Raw genomic sequence first — 15505 nt, forward strand, 5'->3', positions numbered from 1 at the left:
TACTCTTCCCCTCGCGGGGGGAGAAGAAAACCACCCCTTTTCCCCAAAAAATTTTTTTGGATAGAAAAAAACAAGAAAACGAAAAACTCAGGGACGGCCCCAGCAAGAAATCAGAAAAACCCCCCGGAAAACCCTTTCAACACAGGAAGAGGACCCGGGCTTGACGACGATTTTTCCGAAATCTCGCCAAACACTTTCCCGCCTGCAGCCCAATTAGACTGCCCAAACGAGACAGTGGAACGGCGCCCGCCGCCCTGGGGGAAACCCTCGTTGTTTGCACGGCGCACCCCCAAAAAATTATGGAATCTTTTCTTTAGTCACCCATGTGGACGCTCTTTTCTCACAAACTTTAAAAAGGGAAATTGCCATTTTGTAGCTCAAGCCACTAAGGGGGTTTAATTTTGGGGTAATTTTTTAAATTTATTCACGGGGCTAAAAATAAAGATGGGGTTTTAAACTTTAAAGTAGAGTATTAAACATAAAATTCCCTTTTTAATTTCTTTTAAAACAGATTTTTGACAAACAGGGTTCTAAAATTATAACCAATTATATGTAAATATTTTACAATAAAGTATTGTAATTACATACCACGGCCCTTCCCCGTTACTTTGGGTGTCCCTGATTTCCAGGGCATCGTCCCAACACCGAGTGTGCAACGCCGCCCTTTTAAAAAACCAATTAAATTTAAAACCGCTTGGAAACCTTTGGGAAATCCATGAAGGTCATTTTTCCTTCTTCACCGGGGGCGATTACCATTTGACAAAATTCCGAATCTGTTGCGTGAAAACACAGTCTGTTTTAAAAAGAAATTATCCGTACATGTATATATTTTTTTAAAACATTTGTTTAAGATGGAGGGAGAGAGTTGGGGAAAAAAAAACTACAATCAGATGGGGATCTTCCTTTTTAAATTTTTCTTATAACTGAGGTTTTTTAAGTAAAACCAAGGTTTTTTTTTTGCTTAATCATTACAATACGCTTTTCAGAACTTTAGTTCCCCCCCAAATTTTTTTGCCAAATTTTCGAAAAGCCCAAATAACGTGCACTTGTTCATTTTGGGATTATGGTTTCAACCCTTGTCCATTCGCGCATCTCCCCCAAGAGATAGAGCTGCATTTTTTTGGTAAATTTTACTTTTCCCGTTGATTATTTGGAAAACAAGACTAATCCAAGGGGTTTCCCAAACCCGGGTGACATGGATGGGCCCGGGTAAAATTTGCACTATTTTTAAAAAGGGGGATAGAGTATAAAATAGTTTAACCGCTATTCGATATTTCCCTCCCAAAATGGTTTTTGCAAATCCCATTTTCTTTTTTTTGGGGAAATTTTGGTAATCAAAAGATCAAAACACCTGTACTTGATCTTCTAGTGTTTTGTTAAATTTTCTTTCCCCTTTTATTGATCAACAGGGTCAAACTCTCATTAGTATTTGTACATGTATTTTTTATTAAATATGTCATTTCTTGGACTTTCACTCATTAGTCCCTGACCAAATGAAATTAAAAAGATAAACAATTAATTTTTTTCCCCAAAAATTCGGGTTGGGGTTTTACTTTTTTGATTTTTAAACAGTTTGTAAAAAACCCCCTTTAAAAAATTTATCAACATAAACCCAGTTAAAAATGAAAAATTTGTTTGGATTAATATGTTTTTATAAAAATTTTTGATCCTTAATTTAAGAAAACTTTTCAGAACGTCCAAAAAAGGGAAAAAATAAACCAGCTTAAGAAGGACATGTTCTGAGTTATCTATTTCGAAAGGAAAAAAAGTATAAAATATATATTATATATATATATATATATATACTAATATATATATATATATGTATACTATATATATATGTATATATATATATGTATAAAATATATATATAATATATTATATATATATATATATATACACATATATACCACTATGGCTAGAGAGTAATGAACTGAGACTGTATAACAATACTTACCATGAGGAAAGCATTAGGGTGGTTCACGGTTGAAACAGTTTTCTCAACTGTGACGATCTCAGTGTTGAAGTATAGAATAGCATCTAAAGAATATTTAAATTTTTGTTAAAATGGTGTCATGATTAACATGTGTGACTTTTACAAGTGTCTCTTGAATATTTGTTAAGAGCGCATCGCAAAAGTTCAACTTACTATTCATAAAGTAAAGTATTCAAGGATTAGTATTAATGATAATCTAAAGTCATGAAAGTTCAGATATAATGAACGTGACTGTCTGTGAAATAAAATCGAATAAAAATTTTATTTGCGAGACAAGACATTAACATGTAACAATCTGTGTGAGACCAAAAGTTAGAAGTTATCAGTGCAAATACAGATCGAAAAGAGAAACCAACCATTATAGAGTGTATTAACAGTCTCGCAGTTGCTCCCCTGAAGTTCCATCAGGACACACACAAGTGCAGTCACTTCCTAAATAACCATTATTCTGACAGGGATCACTAGGTAGTCCGCACGTGATGAGGAGTTTGTCGTACAGCCGTACATGGTGTTTACTAAGAGCTTGTCCATGTGGGAGAGGCCTACGCGCTGGCCAATTTCAGCTTGGAACCTCGGGTCTTTGGTCACGATGGTATTGCGGCTGTTCAGAGAGAAGCCTGTGGAAAAGAATCATGAAGAAAGGATTTATATCAAGAAATATGAAGAACACACATGTTGGAACCTCGAATGCTGGACCCAGTCTTGTAGAAGTCTAAAAACTTGGTCTTACAGATCGTAACCTCTCTCTATATACACACACACACGTATATGTATATATATACACATATTATTTATGCACATCCACATACGCACACACATATAAAACAATTGGAACTGTAAAAGCCACATGATTTACCTGCGCATCGTAATGCATAATTGAGGAATAGTCATACGGCACACCATAATTGTTGGTCGTCATGAGGTTAAAGTTATAAACAAGCCGATGATATGATGTTTTTGTGTGGGAGAATTAGGACGTGTGCATCTCGGTCTGACCTCGATTGCTCATGCCAGCAGGCCCAAGGCGTGTCCGACCTCGTGAACCAGATCTGCCAAACTGCCAACGAAGGTCACGGAAAGTCAAAGTCTGAGTTGAAATAAGTATTTTTTGGTCTTCGAGCTATTAGAGATTAGCTGTGTGTGTAAGTAGTGAAATTAGTGATTAGAGATCAGGTGGCACGATATTTCCGTGCTTAGTTTTACTTCGTCTTGTCTACTATAAAACGACCTCTCAGCAAAAAATAAACTCTCAACAAAAGTCTTTCATAAAAAAAACTTCTAAAACGAAAACAAAGACTAACATTCATTAAAAAAACATAAAAACTCAAACTCAACTAAAATTCACAAATCTCTAAAACTCTTAACAAAACTAAAACTCATAAAAACTAACTCATTAAAAACTAACCACAAAAAAATAAACTTATAAAAACTACAACTCATAATAATAAAAAACAAAACAAAATCAATAATTAAAACTAAAATTCATAAAAACACCATAAAATCTTAACTCTTCTGATCTGCTTGTAGCACAGAGAGACTTTTTTTTTTTTTTTTTATCACGTTCTCTCTATTCCCTCTCTCCCATTCTCTCCGCCTCACTCTCTTTTTCCCTCCACCCCCCCTCTCTCTTTCCCTCTCCTCTCCCTCTCTCTTCCCCCTCCCCTTTCCTTCTTTCCCTCCTCCTCTCCCTCCCGCTCCTCACTAACTCACCCCCAGCTCACACCACACGGGCACGTTGATGATCTGTCCTCCGCTGCCGCTGACCATTCCCACGTAAGAGTTACAGGAGGAAGCGTGGCGGATGAACTTAATGCGTTCTCCAGTGCTGGTGTTCGAGACCTCGGTGAAGGTGAGGCAGGTGTTGTCGATCCAGTGCTGAATGGCGCTCCGGACGGCTGCTTTGTCAACCAGGTCTGGAGAGTCATTTAGAGATAAGTTCGCATGTACGTGTGTTTATATATATATTGTTTACGCCAGTGGTCTTTGTCTCTGTGCGAAACATGTGTTAACATAAAAGGATGACCTGGGCATGTGTTAACATGAAAGGGACCTGGGCAAACATGACGAAAGCTGGCTGTGAGCGGAAAGGAGCGGAGGAACAAGCAGGATACGTTGTTGGGTGCTGCTCCTGTGAAGACCTCGTGTGGGCCGTTGTGACCTGATATTTTGTGTTCCCTGTTATAAGCTGTAATCGTGCAGTGTGACATGCTGGTGTCCCCCCTGTATTGTGCCTATAGAAAATTTGTACGGGTAAATAACTTGTGTAAATAAAGGAAAGACTGCCATTTTGTGTTTATTTCGTGCCCTGCCTCTCCAATGGCGTTTCCTCTCGTGGTGTTCTGGGACGCTGTGGTGCTCGGTGCCTCTTGGAGCTGTTCATGTTCACGACCCTGTGTATAGCACGCCGTCTGCCTAGCCTGCCTTGTGTTGGTAGCAGAGAGAGACGAGGGGGCCGGGCGTAAAAAATGGTGTCAGGAGTGGATTTGTGATTTTTGATCAGTGAGACGCGCCGATTTATCATATGTCCAAAGATGGCGGCAGCCATGGATAGAGGAGGCTATGACAGAGGAAGGCACGAGTGAGGTGAAGCCGACCAAAATGGACCTGATACTGCCATGCTGGCGGGTATGGGGGAGGAAATGGCACAAAGGGCAGAAGAGCAGCACAGAGGGCACGCGAGCAGGCGCCCCCATCTCGTCGAGATGTAGGCAAGGAAGACAGAGGAACAGTTCTGCCAACTTGTTGGGGTGCTACAGAGCAATCTTGCATCGTAAAGATGGAAACTCAGCAGTACACCGACAAGGCCTGCAACAGCGTGAAGAGTGAACTGAGGGAGGAGTGCGACTCTGAAAGGCGAGGTTCAGGCCTGAGGGAGGAAAAAAAGGGCGCGTCACAAGGTAGAAACTTTGCAAGCAGAGAAGGCAGACGAGTTCTGGCAACAGATGCCAGAGTGTCCAGATTTACTGGGGTCTGCCTGGAGTCCGTGGCAGGAAACCCCCCGGGGCCTCGTAGCGTCGTGTCGGAGCCAGTGGTCGCTGCAGAAGGCTGGGGACCCTCGGAACCACTCCCTTGGATATAGGTGTCGGAAAAACTCGGACCCGGTCACCCCGCCTCGTTCCCCTCCCTCACCCCCTTCTTCCCCCCGGGCCGTGTTAGTTCAGGGCACGCGTTCTCCACCCGCAGTCCTTCAGCCTCCAGACATTCTGTGAGGGGGAAAGCCGCTGAGTACGACGGGAAGGTGGCCTGGGAGGCATATGTCGCCCAATTTGAAATGCTGGCATCTGCCCAGGCTGGAGCCAGGAAGAAAAAGGCCCTGCAGCTGGTAACAGCGCGGTGGAAGTGTTGGGGCATCTGCCGCCACCCCATGCCTCTTACACCAGCGTGGCGGAGGCTTTGAAACGCCGTTTCGGGCACCACCACCAGGCCGAGGTATATCGGGCCCACTTGAAGAAGCGGACTCGTGACGTGGCGAGACACTGTCCCAGCTGGCGCAGGATGTGGAGGCGTTGGAAAGGGAGGTCGTAACCCTGCGGCTGCGGAAGAGTGATTGTGGTCCTGGCCCGCAATTTCTTTGTTGACGCTTTGCAGGACCAGCAGCTGCAAATCTACGTCAAGCAGGCCACCCTGAGACCTGCAGGTGACGCTGGCGAGGGCCTTGGAGTTCGAGGCCTTCCTGAAGGCAACCAGTGGCCTAGGGCCAGCTGCTCAGCCCCGCCGTGACCTCCGGGGCCAGAAGGGACTGCGGAGAGGTAGGGCACAGACGTAGTCAGTGTCAGAGGGAGCGGAGAACACGTCCTCTCAACCGGACGGATTCTGATGCCTTCCGGCAGTGCTGCAAGGACTGTGGCGGGTATGGTCACCATCCGAGTGCATGTCCTAAGGCTAAGGAAGTGGTACAGGCGGAAAACTCTGGAGAAGGGGACCGAAACCCAGTCGTCCTGGGTTCCCGGGGCCCGACTTGGGTAAGCTGCCGTTCAAACCCCAGCACGATGCAGGTGGAGGGCTCAATAGATGGGAAGCCATGCCGCCTGACAGTGGACACTGGGGCTGAGAAGACCCTAGTGCGGCCTGATATGTTGGCCACTATGCAACTTCCAGATGCACCAAAGAGACTGTGTGGTGTCCGGGGCTTTGTGTGCGCTAAAGGGGCCAGTGGGGGCCCTCGTATTGGCGTGGCACACGGGGGCAGCGGCTGCGGTGTATGTGGCCGATCTGGACGAGCACTGCTTGTTGGGCCTTGACTACCTGACGCAGAGTAAGGTGTGGGTCGACCTTGGACAGAAGCTGGTGAGGGTGCACGGTGAAGATGTCCCCTTGTTTCCCAGAGATTGGCTGCGCAGAGGTAGTTTACGGCTGAATGACTGCACCTGCCCCAGGACAGAGTCAGAATCGGGTGTCGACTGTAAAGAGTGATGCGTGGAGTAGAGGGCCTCGGGGAAAGCCCTTTCAAAACCTGCAGCTGGCTGAGGGCGTAGCTGTTGGGCGGAGCCTTGTTGGACCAGGGGAGGGTTAGTTATGTGTTGGTAGCCAACTTCTCCGATAAGGCCCAGAAGGTCCCCAGCTGGTGCAAAGCTAGGCACTTGTGAGGAAGTGGAGCATCCAAAAGGTCGTCGGAGAGCGGGGAGTTGGTTGGTGTGGGGCCGTTCCCCGACTTCCTCAAGGCTTGGCGCCCCGGGAGCGCCGCTAACCTGACGGAAGCACGACAGAGAAGATTCGTCACAACCCTGCCCTCAGTATGCAGATGTGTTTAGCAGGGGTGACTTGGACCTGGGCCGAAACAGGATTGGTGAAGCCCCGCATTAACCCCGGGAAGTAGTTTGCCCATCAAGAGCCCCCCCCGACGTATTCCCCAAACCAGACGAGCAGAGATGCAGCGCACTGTCAATGAGCTAGCGGCACAGGGGGTGATTGAACAGTCAGACAGTCCATGGTCATCAGGGGTAGTCCGGGTTTGAAGAAAAAGGACGGCACCCAACGCTTTGTGTGGACTACCGGGCGCTGAATGACATGACATCAAGGACTCATACCCATGCCGAAAATTGATGACACACTCGTGCAATGGTGGGGGCCAGGTGGTTCTCCACACTCGACCTGAAGTCGGGTTTTTCACCAGGTGGAGATGGCGGAAGAGGACAAGCCAAAGACTGCCTTTTTTCCTTCGGGCAAGGGCCTGTGGCAATTCACGTCATGCCCTTTGGTCTATGCAATGCCCCTGGTTGTTTCGAGCGTCTGATGGAGAGGGTATTGGATGGCCTGCAGTGGAAGAACGGCGCTTGTCTACATTTATGACTTTATCGGGCTTTTGGGGGCCCTTCGAGGAGGAGCTGGAGCGGGTGGAGGAAATACTACAGCGGTTTTAAAGGAAGGCCACCTCAAACTCAGCCCCCAAAAAATGCTCGATGTTCCAGCATGAGGTTCCATTTCTGGGGCATGTAGTCAGTCAAGTGGTGTGCGCACCGACCCACAGAAGGGGGCGGTGGTGGAGAAGTGGCCAGTTCCCACCAATGTGGCGGAAGTCAGGAGCTACCTGGCCTGTTGCACATACTACCGCCGCTTTGTACAGGACTTCGCCAGTGTAGCGGCTCCTCTCCACCGACTTACACAAAAGGGGGGTGCTTCCAGTGGGATGAGGCGTGTCAGTCCCCATTTGACAACCTGAAGAAGGCCCTGGTGGAAGCACCAGTCTTGCCCTATCCGGACCAGAAGCTCCCTTACCTGTTGGACACTGACGCTAGTGCGGAAGGCATCGGGGCAGTTTTGTCACAGATAAAGGACGGAAGGAGTTTTGTCATGGCCTACTACAGTGCCAACTTCACAGGCCTGAACGCAACTATTGTGTGACAAGGAAAAAGTTGCTGGCGGTGGGGGAAGAGTCTCGAGCACTTTCACCCATACCTCTACGGTTTCCGAGTTTTACCATCCGGGCTGACCATGCTGCCCTACAGTGGTTGAAGTCGCTGAAGGTAGCAGAGGGTCAGCTGGCAAGGTGGTTAGGGTTGCCTTGAACATACAACTACCACATCGTCCACCGCCCGGGTCGTGTCCATTGCAAAGCTGACAGCCTGAGTCGACGCCCGTGTGAGGCTGTTGCTCACACTGTGTCCAGAAGGACTCTGATACTGTGTGCCTCCGTCTGCAGGTGCTGGAATGCGCCACTAAAGGGGATGATGAGTTGGGGTAAGGCACAACGTGAGGACTCTGACCTTGCTCCCATTGTCCGGTGGCTTGAGGCTCTCAGTGGACGGGCCCCGTTGGGAGGCTGTGGCTCGCGGAAAGCCCCACCACCAAAGTGTCTGGTGGATCATGGGAAACATTATGAGTGGATCAAAGCGGTTTGTTAGTGAAACGCTGGGTGCGTTGAGTGAAGTGGGCAGTGACACGTGGGTAGTTGTAGTACCCAGAGCCATGCATGCTGAGTTGCCGAGGGAATTACTGCCGGTGTTTCCAGTGGCCACTTGGGCGAGAAAAAGACCCTGAGCCGTCTCCGTCAACGCTTCTACTGGTGGGCCTGAGAAGTGACGTGTCTGAGTGGTGTAGAGCATGTGATGTGTGCAGTGCAAAGAAGGGCCCAGCTAGAAGAACCGTGCCCCGTTACAGGTGTACTGTGTGGGAGCACCATGGAACGGGTGGCAATAGACATTGCTGGTCCGCTGCCTCTCACGCCACAAAGGAAACCGATATATCTGTGTGGTAATGGACATTTCTCAAAGTGCCTGAGGGATATGCACTCCCAACCACGAGGCCGAGACCGTGGCTGGCGTGGTAATGAATGAATTCATTACCCGTTTTGGTGTGCCTTCTGAACTGCACTCCCGACCAAGGCCTGAGTTTGAGTCACGAGTGTTTCCGTGAGTGTTGCGAGCTGTTAGGGGTGCCAAAACATGGACGACACCCTCCATCCACAGTCCGATGGTATGGTGGAGCGGTTTAACCGTACCCTTGCTCCACAGTTAGCCAAATATTCAGGGAAATCAGGAAGACTGGGACGTCAAGTTGCCCGCCATGCTCATGGCCTACCGGTCTGTTGTGCATGAGGTAACAGGGTTCACACCTGCCCGACTCATGTTTGGCCGTGAGCTCAGGCTACCATGATTTGGCCACAGGGCGGCCACCCGACTGAACTTGCCAACTGTCACATCCAGCTATGCAGTGGTACTGCAGGAGAACCTGACGGAGGTGCACCGGCCATGCCATGAAGGAGACCTATGACCGGCGCATGAGGGAAGTGAGGGACAAAATAGGTGACAGAGTGTGGGTGCATAACCCGCGTCGGAAGCGAGGGCTCTCGCCGAAGCTACAGAGCCCCTGGGAGGGGCCATACACGGTGGTAAAGGGCCCCCCCTCTGGGTGTCACCTATCGAATTCGCAGAGGGCGAAAACGACCCCTCTGTTGTCCCCGTGGACCGGGTGTGGCGTTACCCATGGCCAGGAAGCTACTCCTTGGGCCATGGTGAAAAGAAGATGACGTTAGCCCCAGTAGCGGCGATGAGGGCGTGGGAGACGCTGACCGAGATGAGGAAAGAGCATTTGGACGGTGAGGCGATGCAACAGACGTCAGTGGTGACCATGAGCCAGGTCTTGGGGCAGAAGATACCCCCCTGGGGGCCACTTGCCAATCTCCCCCGCCCACTCCTCCTCCAGAGCGAACCCCGCGAGAGCGAAGAAAGCCGCGCTGGATGAAAGATTTTTGTGTGTCTGAGAACTGATTTACAATTACGGTTACTTTTTTTGAAAGAATTTTGTTTGTTCCTGAGGACTAATTTTATTTAAATTTTCTGTAGTTTGTTTCAGGTTTAGATATGTCAGAGCAACGGGTCCCTCTGCTTGATAGGGGGGGATAGTGCTACGCCAGTGGGGTCTTTGCTCTGTGCGAAACATGTGTTAACATGAAAAGGATGACCTGGGCATGTGTTACATGAAAAGGGAAACCCGGCAAACATGAACGCAGCTGGCTGTGAGCGGAGGAGCGGAGGAACAAGCAGGATACGTTTTTTGGGTGCTGCTCCTGTGAAGACCTCGTGTGGGCCGTTTTGACCTGATATTTTGTGTTGCCCTGTTATAAGCTGTATCGTGCAGTGTGACATGCTGGTGTCCCCCCTGTATTGTGCCTATAGAAAAGTGTACGGGTAAATAACTTGCTTGGTGCCTCTTGGAGCTGTTCAGTGTTCACGACCCTGTGTATAGCACGCCGTCTGCCTAGCCTGCCTTGTGTTGGTGGCAGAGAGAGACGAGGCGGCCGGCGTAACAATATATATATATATATATATATATATATATATATATATATATATATATATCCACACATACACATATATGTATATGCGTGTCTGTTAGCGTTTATATATATATATCAAGAAAAGGCCAACACTCTTTCTTGACAACGGTACACTGTCAAGCAATACCGACCATCCTCAAAGGTATAGGGAATGTGAGGGAAGCCGTTGACATCAGGCCAGAATCTGGTGACGTCGTTGATCGCCTTCCTGTTGAGGATGGCGGCCAGCTGCTCCGGGGTCAGCATCGTGTCCCCCAGTTTCTCGAGCTGGAAAAATAGCACGCTTGAATGCCACTTCTATAAGGGTAAAATTACAGGAATATCCCTTCGTAATCTTATGAAATGTAAGGATGTAAAAACGTATTGAGGTGTTGAGCTTACTTGTGTAATTCTTTATTTTTCAGTGATTCATTTATTTGTTATTTAATCATGTATTTTTAATTTTTTATCATATTCATCTATTTAATCATTATTTGCTTATTATTTATCTTGTTTTGCTTATAATTTTTTCCTCTCGTTTTCCCTATTTTTATTTTTAATTTTTAATTTAATTTTATTTTTGTTCTGGGCAATGTTTTTATTTTTCAATCATTCATTTATTTACTCTTTATCTTATTCTTTTTTCTCTCTCTCTCCTTTCCCCCCAATTTTAAACCTGCTCTTGGCAATATTCTTATAATTTATTAAATTATTATTTCAAGCTTCCTCTTGGCAATGTTTATATGTACTTTTAACCATTTATCTATTCATTATCATTATCCCCCCTTTTTATGCTTCCTCTTAGTAATGTTTATACGCATTTTAATTATCTATTTATTCCTTACTCATTTAATTTATTTTGATATCTCCCCCTCATTGCGCATAACACTGAACACCGCGTTTCGTGTGTTAAGGACAGAGCTACGTACCAATTCCTCCCCCTCCAGCCTGCTCAGGTTAGCTGCTGCGAGCTGTTCCTCTGTGAGTAAGATGTCATCTCCCTCGTCGCCCTTTCAGGATAAACAGAGCAAAAAAGTTTAACATTGCAAGTTAATTCACGTGCTATAGAGATAGATAGACAGATAGATAGACAGAGATATTAATTATTCATTCATTTGTTTATTCATCCATCTTTCCTTCTCTCGGTTCTCCGTGACATGACGTTGAGTAACAGAAAGATGCTAGAGAGTGCTAACTGTGTGAAAGCTTTAACATTTCTGTGGGAAATTAATAATGGACACCCTTTTTGTTGTAAATTATAATAATTCAATTTATTTATATGTACCCAAAGAACGTGAAGCAAAACCATTAACAAATTACAGTTTTAAAAGATGTATCCTTTGAAAGTGTATTAAGGTCTATTAATTTGGTTTAACTTTAATTTTTGTGTTCCATTGGTGGTTTGATGTGTATAAGTGTAAATTATGAATAATAAATAGTAGTGGAACCGTTCTGTTGTATTTGGTGATTCATTGACCAGAATTAATTAGATATGGGAAAAGAGAGTTTATGCAAATACGGTAACCATGCCATCCCTATGCCAATCAAAATATGGATTTTGCTGAGTCATGTCTGAGCGGTCCTCCAATGTAACTCTCCAAGCTTGTAGAGAGTTAGTAGTGCTCATTAAATGGAATGGTTAAAGGGTTTAAAAATTTTCCCCCCAAGGTGGTGGGTGGTTGGAAGTGAACAAAAATCAAATATTTATCCACGTTAATAAAGAACCAGGCATTTCAAACAGAACAGAAAAAGGGAGATGCGAAGGAAGATAACAAGTCACCATAAATTAATGAGAGAGAGAGAGAGAGAGAGACTTAAAGGTCACAAAATAAATAAAGGAAACAAATTTCATAAAGGATAATAATTAGGAAAATAATAGTGCTGATACAATACCCTTGGAATTAAATACTTAAAAAAAAAAAAATATATATATATATTTATATAAACTTACATGAGAGTTCCCGGGTATTGTGAGGTGTTCAGCCCCGTTATTGTTTATGTTCCGATCCTTTTTAAAATAAACTATTTTATTTATTTGAAATATTTATTTAGGTTTAGATATGTTTTATTTCGTAAGGTATGGATTAACCCAATTGGCACGTTTGGCAAGAATACATGCCATGCGCACTGTAATACAAGTTTATTTATTGTATTTACACATAGATGATCTACAAGTGCTTAGTCATCAAGGAGTTATTAGTGATACCTATTTCACCTATTTACCCTTTTCCTTGACTTTTTGAAAGGGTCTTTTGCATCATTTCATTGTCTTAAATAATTTTAATAACAATTTAATAACCATAACATCAATAAGAATAATAACAGTATCGATACCAATTGTATTTAAAAGAAAAAACACATCTTGCCCATTCAAGGAATGGGGAAATCAGGATCCGTCACTCGGGGTTATTGATAGACTCCTTGCTGGCTGAGCACATGTGGAGCCATCTGTATGTAACAAAATTCACAAAAAAAAAAAAAAAAAAAAAAAAAATACAGGGAAAAAACATAAATCCATGGTGGTTCGGTTAAGAAAAGTGCATGGGTTAGATTTGCAATGGATACAAAAATGAAATGAAAATTATATGTGGTAATTTTCGTTTTTTCTTCTCCTTCACGCACGTGTACACATATACACATATATGCATATATAATCTAAATCAAGATAGCTACTCCAAAAAATGAATAGAAATCTGCATAAAGAAAAGAAAAGTCTGCAGAAAAATCTTAAGCATTTCCGGCATATATTATGCATAAACCGTTTACATATTAACAAATCATTAACTGTACAGTTATCATTCATTTGGGAACTAATGAAAATTAGTTCTGTTATTCCACTCACCTTAGCATCTCCCATAATAAATAATTAGAATTTAACCCCACCTTATCTGCTGACCTCTCACTGTACAAAATATCAGGACCCTCGGTAATCTAGAGGAAAATATATAAGGAATGTTACTATTGGATTAAGGAAATTGACAGAGAGAGAGGGAGGGGAGGGAGAGGGAGGGAGGGAGGAAGGGGGGGGGGGAGAAAGAGAGAGAGAAAGGAAGAAATTTTTTTCTTAATTTTTTTGTGTTGACTTTCGCCTAACAAAAACACCAAGCACCATTAAAACAGATTAAAAAATGAGAGCAAAAGGAAAAACAGCCTTTTTTTTGTAACATATGGAAATAAGCAATTTGAAAACTGAACCACAGGAGCATTATATTCCAGAATTCTTTAGTTTGTCTTTCAAATAATCTAAAAGTTCTCTGTATTTTAAGGGTATACTATTAAAAAAAATGGTAACTTGTATTTTTATTTTACATGGTTTCTAACTTCATACTAAACGTTTCTGTCAAGCAATAGCGAATAAAAAAAGTAAAATTCATTAATCATGAATCAAAATTGCATTAACTTAAATGAATGAAATAGGCTTTTTACTTTGCAATGACGATTTTCAATTTCGCTTGGACTCAATCGTTCCCAACGAGTTTTCATTTATTTATTTATTATTATTAAATTTTACCTTTAATACACAGTGTCATCTCTTCGGTGGCAATTAGGGGGCGCATAGTGTAAAACACTAAACAAACCTTTGATGTAATAGAAATGGGTGCGGTTAACGGTTAGCCATTTTGCTATATTGGCTATTTTTTTTGTCTGGCAAAAAATATTTTGGAATGTAATATCCTAGATGGCTATAGATATCAATATAAGTACAAATAAAAATGAGAATAACCGAGTTAGGAGGAATACATTGACATACTCAATTCCTGTCTTGTAGGCTGGAACCGTCGGAAAAGACGACTCAAGATTGCTAGGTGATTTTATAAAAGTTATGTATATATATATGTATATATATATATATATATATATATATATATATATATATATATATATATATTATTTTTTTTTTTTTTTTTCTTTTCTTTTCTGTGCAGAGAATATTCAACGCAGGAATATGTCCATTAGGGATTATATTTTTAATTAATGCCTAATAGGCCATCTGCCATAAGTTAAGAATATAAGCAGAAAAAAATCATATACTATTGCTACGCCATTGGGTCTTTGTCTCTGTGCAAAACATGTGTTGACATGAAAAGGATGACCTGGGCATGTGTTAACATGAAAAGGATGACCTGGGCATGTGTTAACATGAAAAGGATCCTGGGCAAACATGACACAACTGGCTGTGAGCGGAGGAGCGGAGGAACAAGCCAAGAGACTCAGTTGGGTGCTGCTCCTGTGAAGACCTTGTGTGTGCCCTTGTGACCTGATAATACTTGTGTGCCTGTTATAAAGCGTATAAAGCTGCACTTCTTTCCTTGTTAGTTTGGGACGAGGGGCTCGTGCCTCTTGGAGACTTCAGTGTTACAGACCCGTGATATAGCACGCCGTTGCCTAGCTGCATTGTGTGTAACAAGAGAGACGAGGGGCCGCGTAAACAAATGGTGTTAGGAGTGGGATTGTGAATTTGATCAGTGAGACGCGCGATTTATCATGTAGTCCAAAGATCGGCGGCAGCATGATAGAGGAGGTATGGATGGGGGAAGGCACGAGTGAGTGATAGCGACAGTGGACCTGATCACTGTCAGTGGCCGGTATGATGGGAGGAGAATGGCAAAGGGCAGAAAGCAAGGCAAGAGGCACAGCGAGTAGGCGCACCATCTCGTTTGAGATGTATTGTATTGTGCCTATAGAAAAGTGTACGGTAAATAAATTTTGTAAATAAAGAAAGACTTCATTTTGGTTTATTTTGTCCCGCCCCTCCCGGTGGCGTTTCCCCTCGTTTTGTTCGGGGACGCTGTGGTGCTCGGGCCCAGGAGCTGTTCAGTGTTCACGACCCGTGGTAGCACGCCGCTGCCTAGCCGCCTTGTGTTGGGGCAGAAAAGGGCGAGGGGGGCGGCGTAACGCTATTTTCAATTCTATTATAAAGATATTGCGGAGAGGGGGAAAACGAAGTGCTCACACTACCTTTCCGCTTTTTTACATTTAAACGTAAATAATGGTTAGAAAGAGAATTATAGATTTTTTATAAAAAATCCCGATTTAATGAAAAGAACATCACTTATTTACAAAATTTTTAGACTGACTGGCTGACAAAAGCTCTTTCCATGGAAAAAAATCGCGTCTCCATCCTCTGGAAAAGTTAATTTTTACAGGACAAAAAACAGTACGGAAGCACAGGAGACACGATTTTTGCTTTTCACGTCAGTACAGATATGAGAAAAGCATGTTGGTTAGAAGGAATTTAGAGATGGGTTCTTTAA

General features: G+C 43.9%; 1 pseudogene; it reads right to left on the reverse strand.

Moving 5' to 3' along the window:
• Positions 1–684: 684 nt before the first annotated feature.
• Positions 685–13181, reverse strand: LOC119570370 (annotated as a pseudogene).
• Positions 13182–15505: the final 2324 nt, after the last annotated feature.

Source organism: Penaeus monodon, unplaced genomic scaffold, assembly GCF_015228065.2.
Source record: "Penaeus monodon isolate SGIC_2016 unplaced genomic scaffold, NSTDA_Pmon_1 PmonScaffold_2519, whole genome shotgun sequence".
Taxonomy (NCBI): Eukaryota; Metazoa; Arthropoda; class Malacostraca; order Decapoda; family Penaeidae; genus Penaeus; species Penaeus monodon.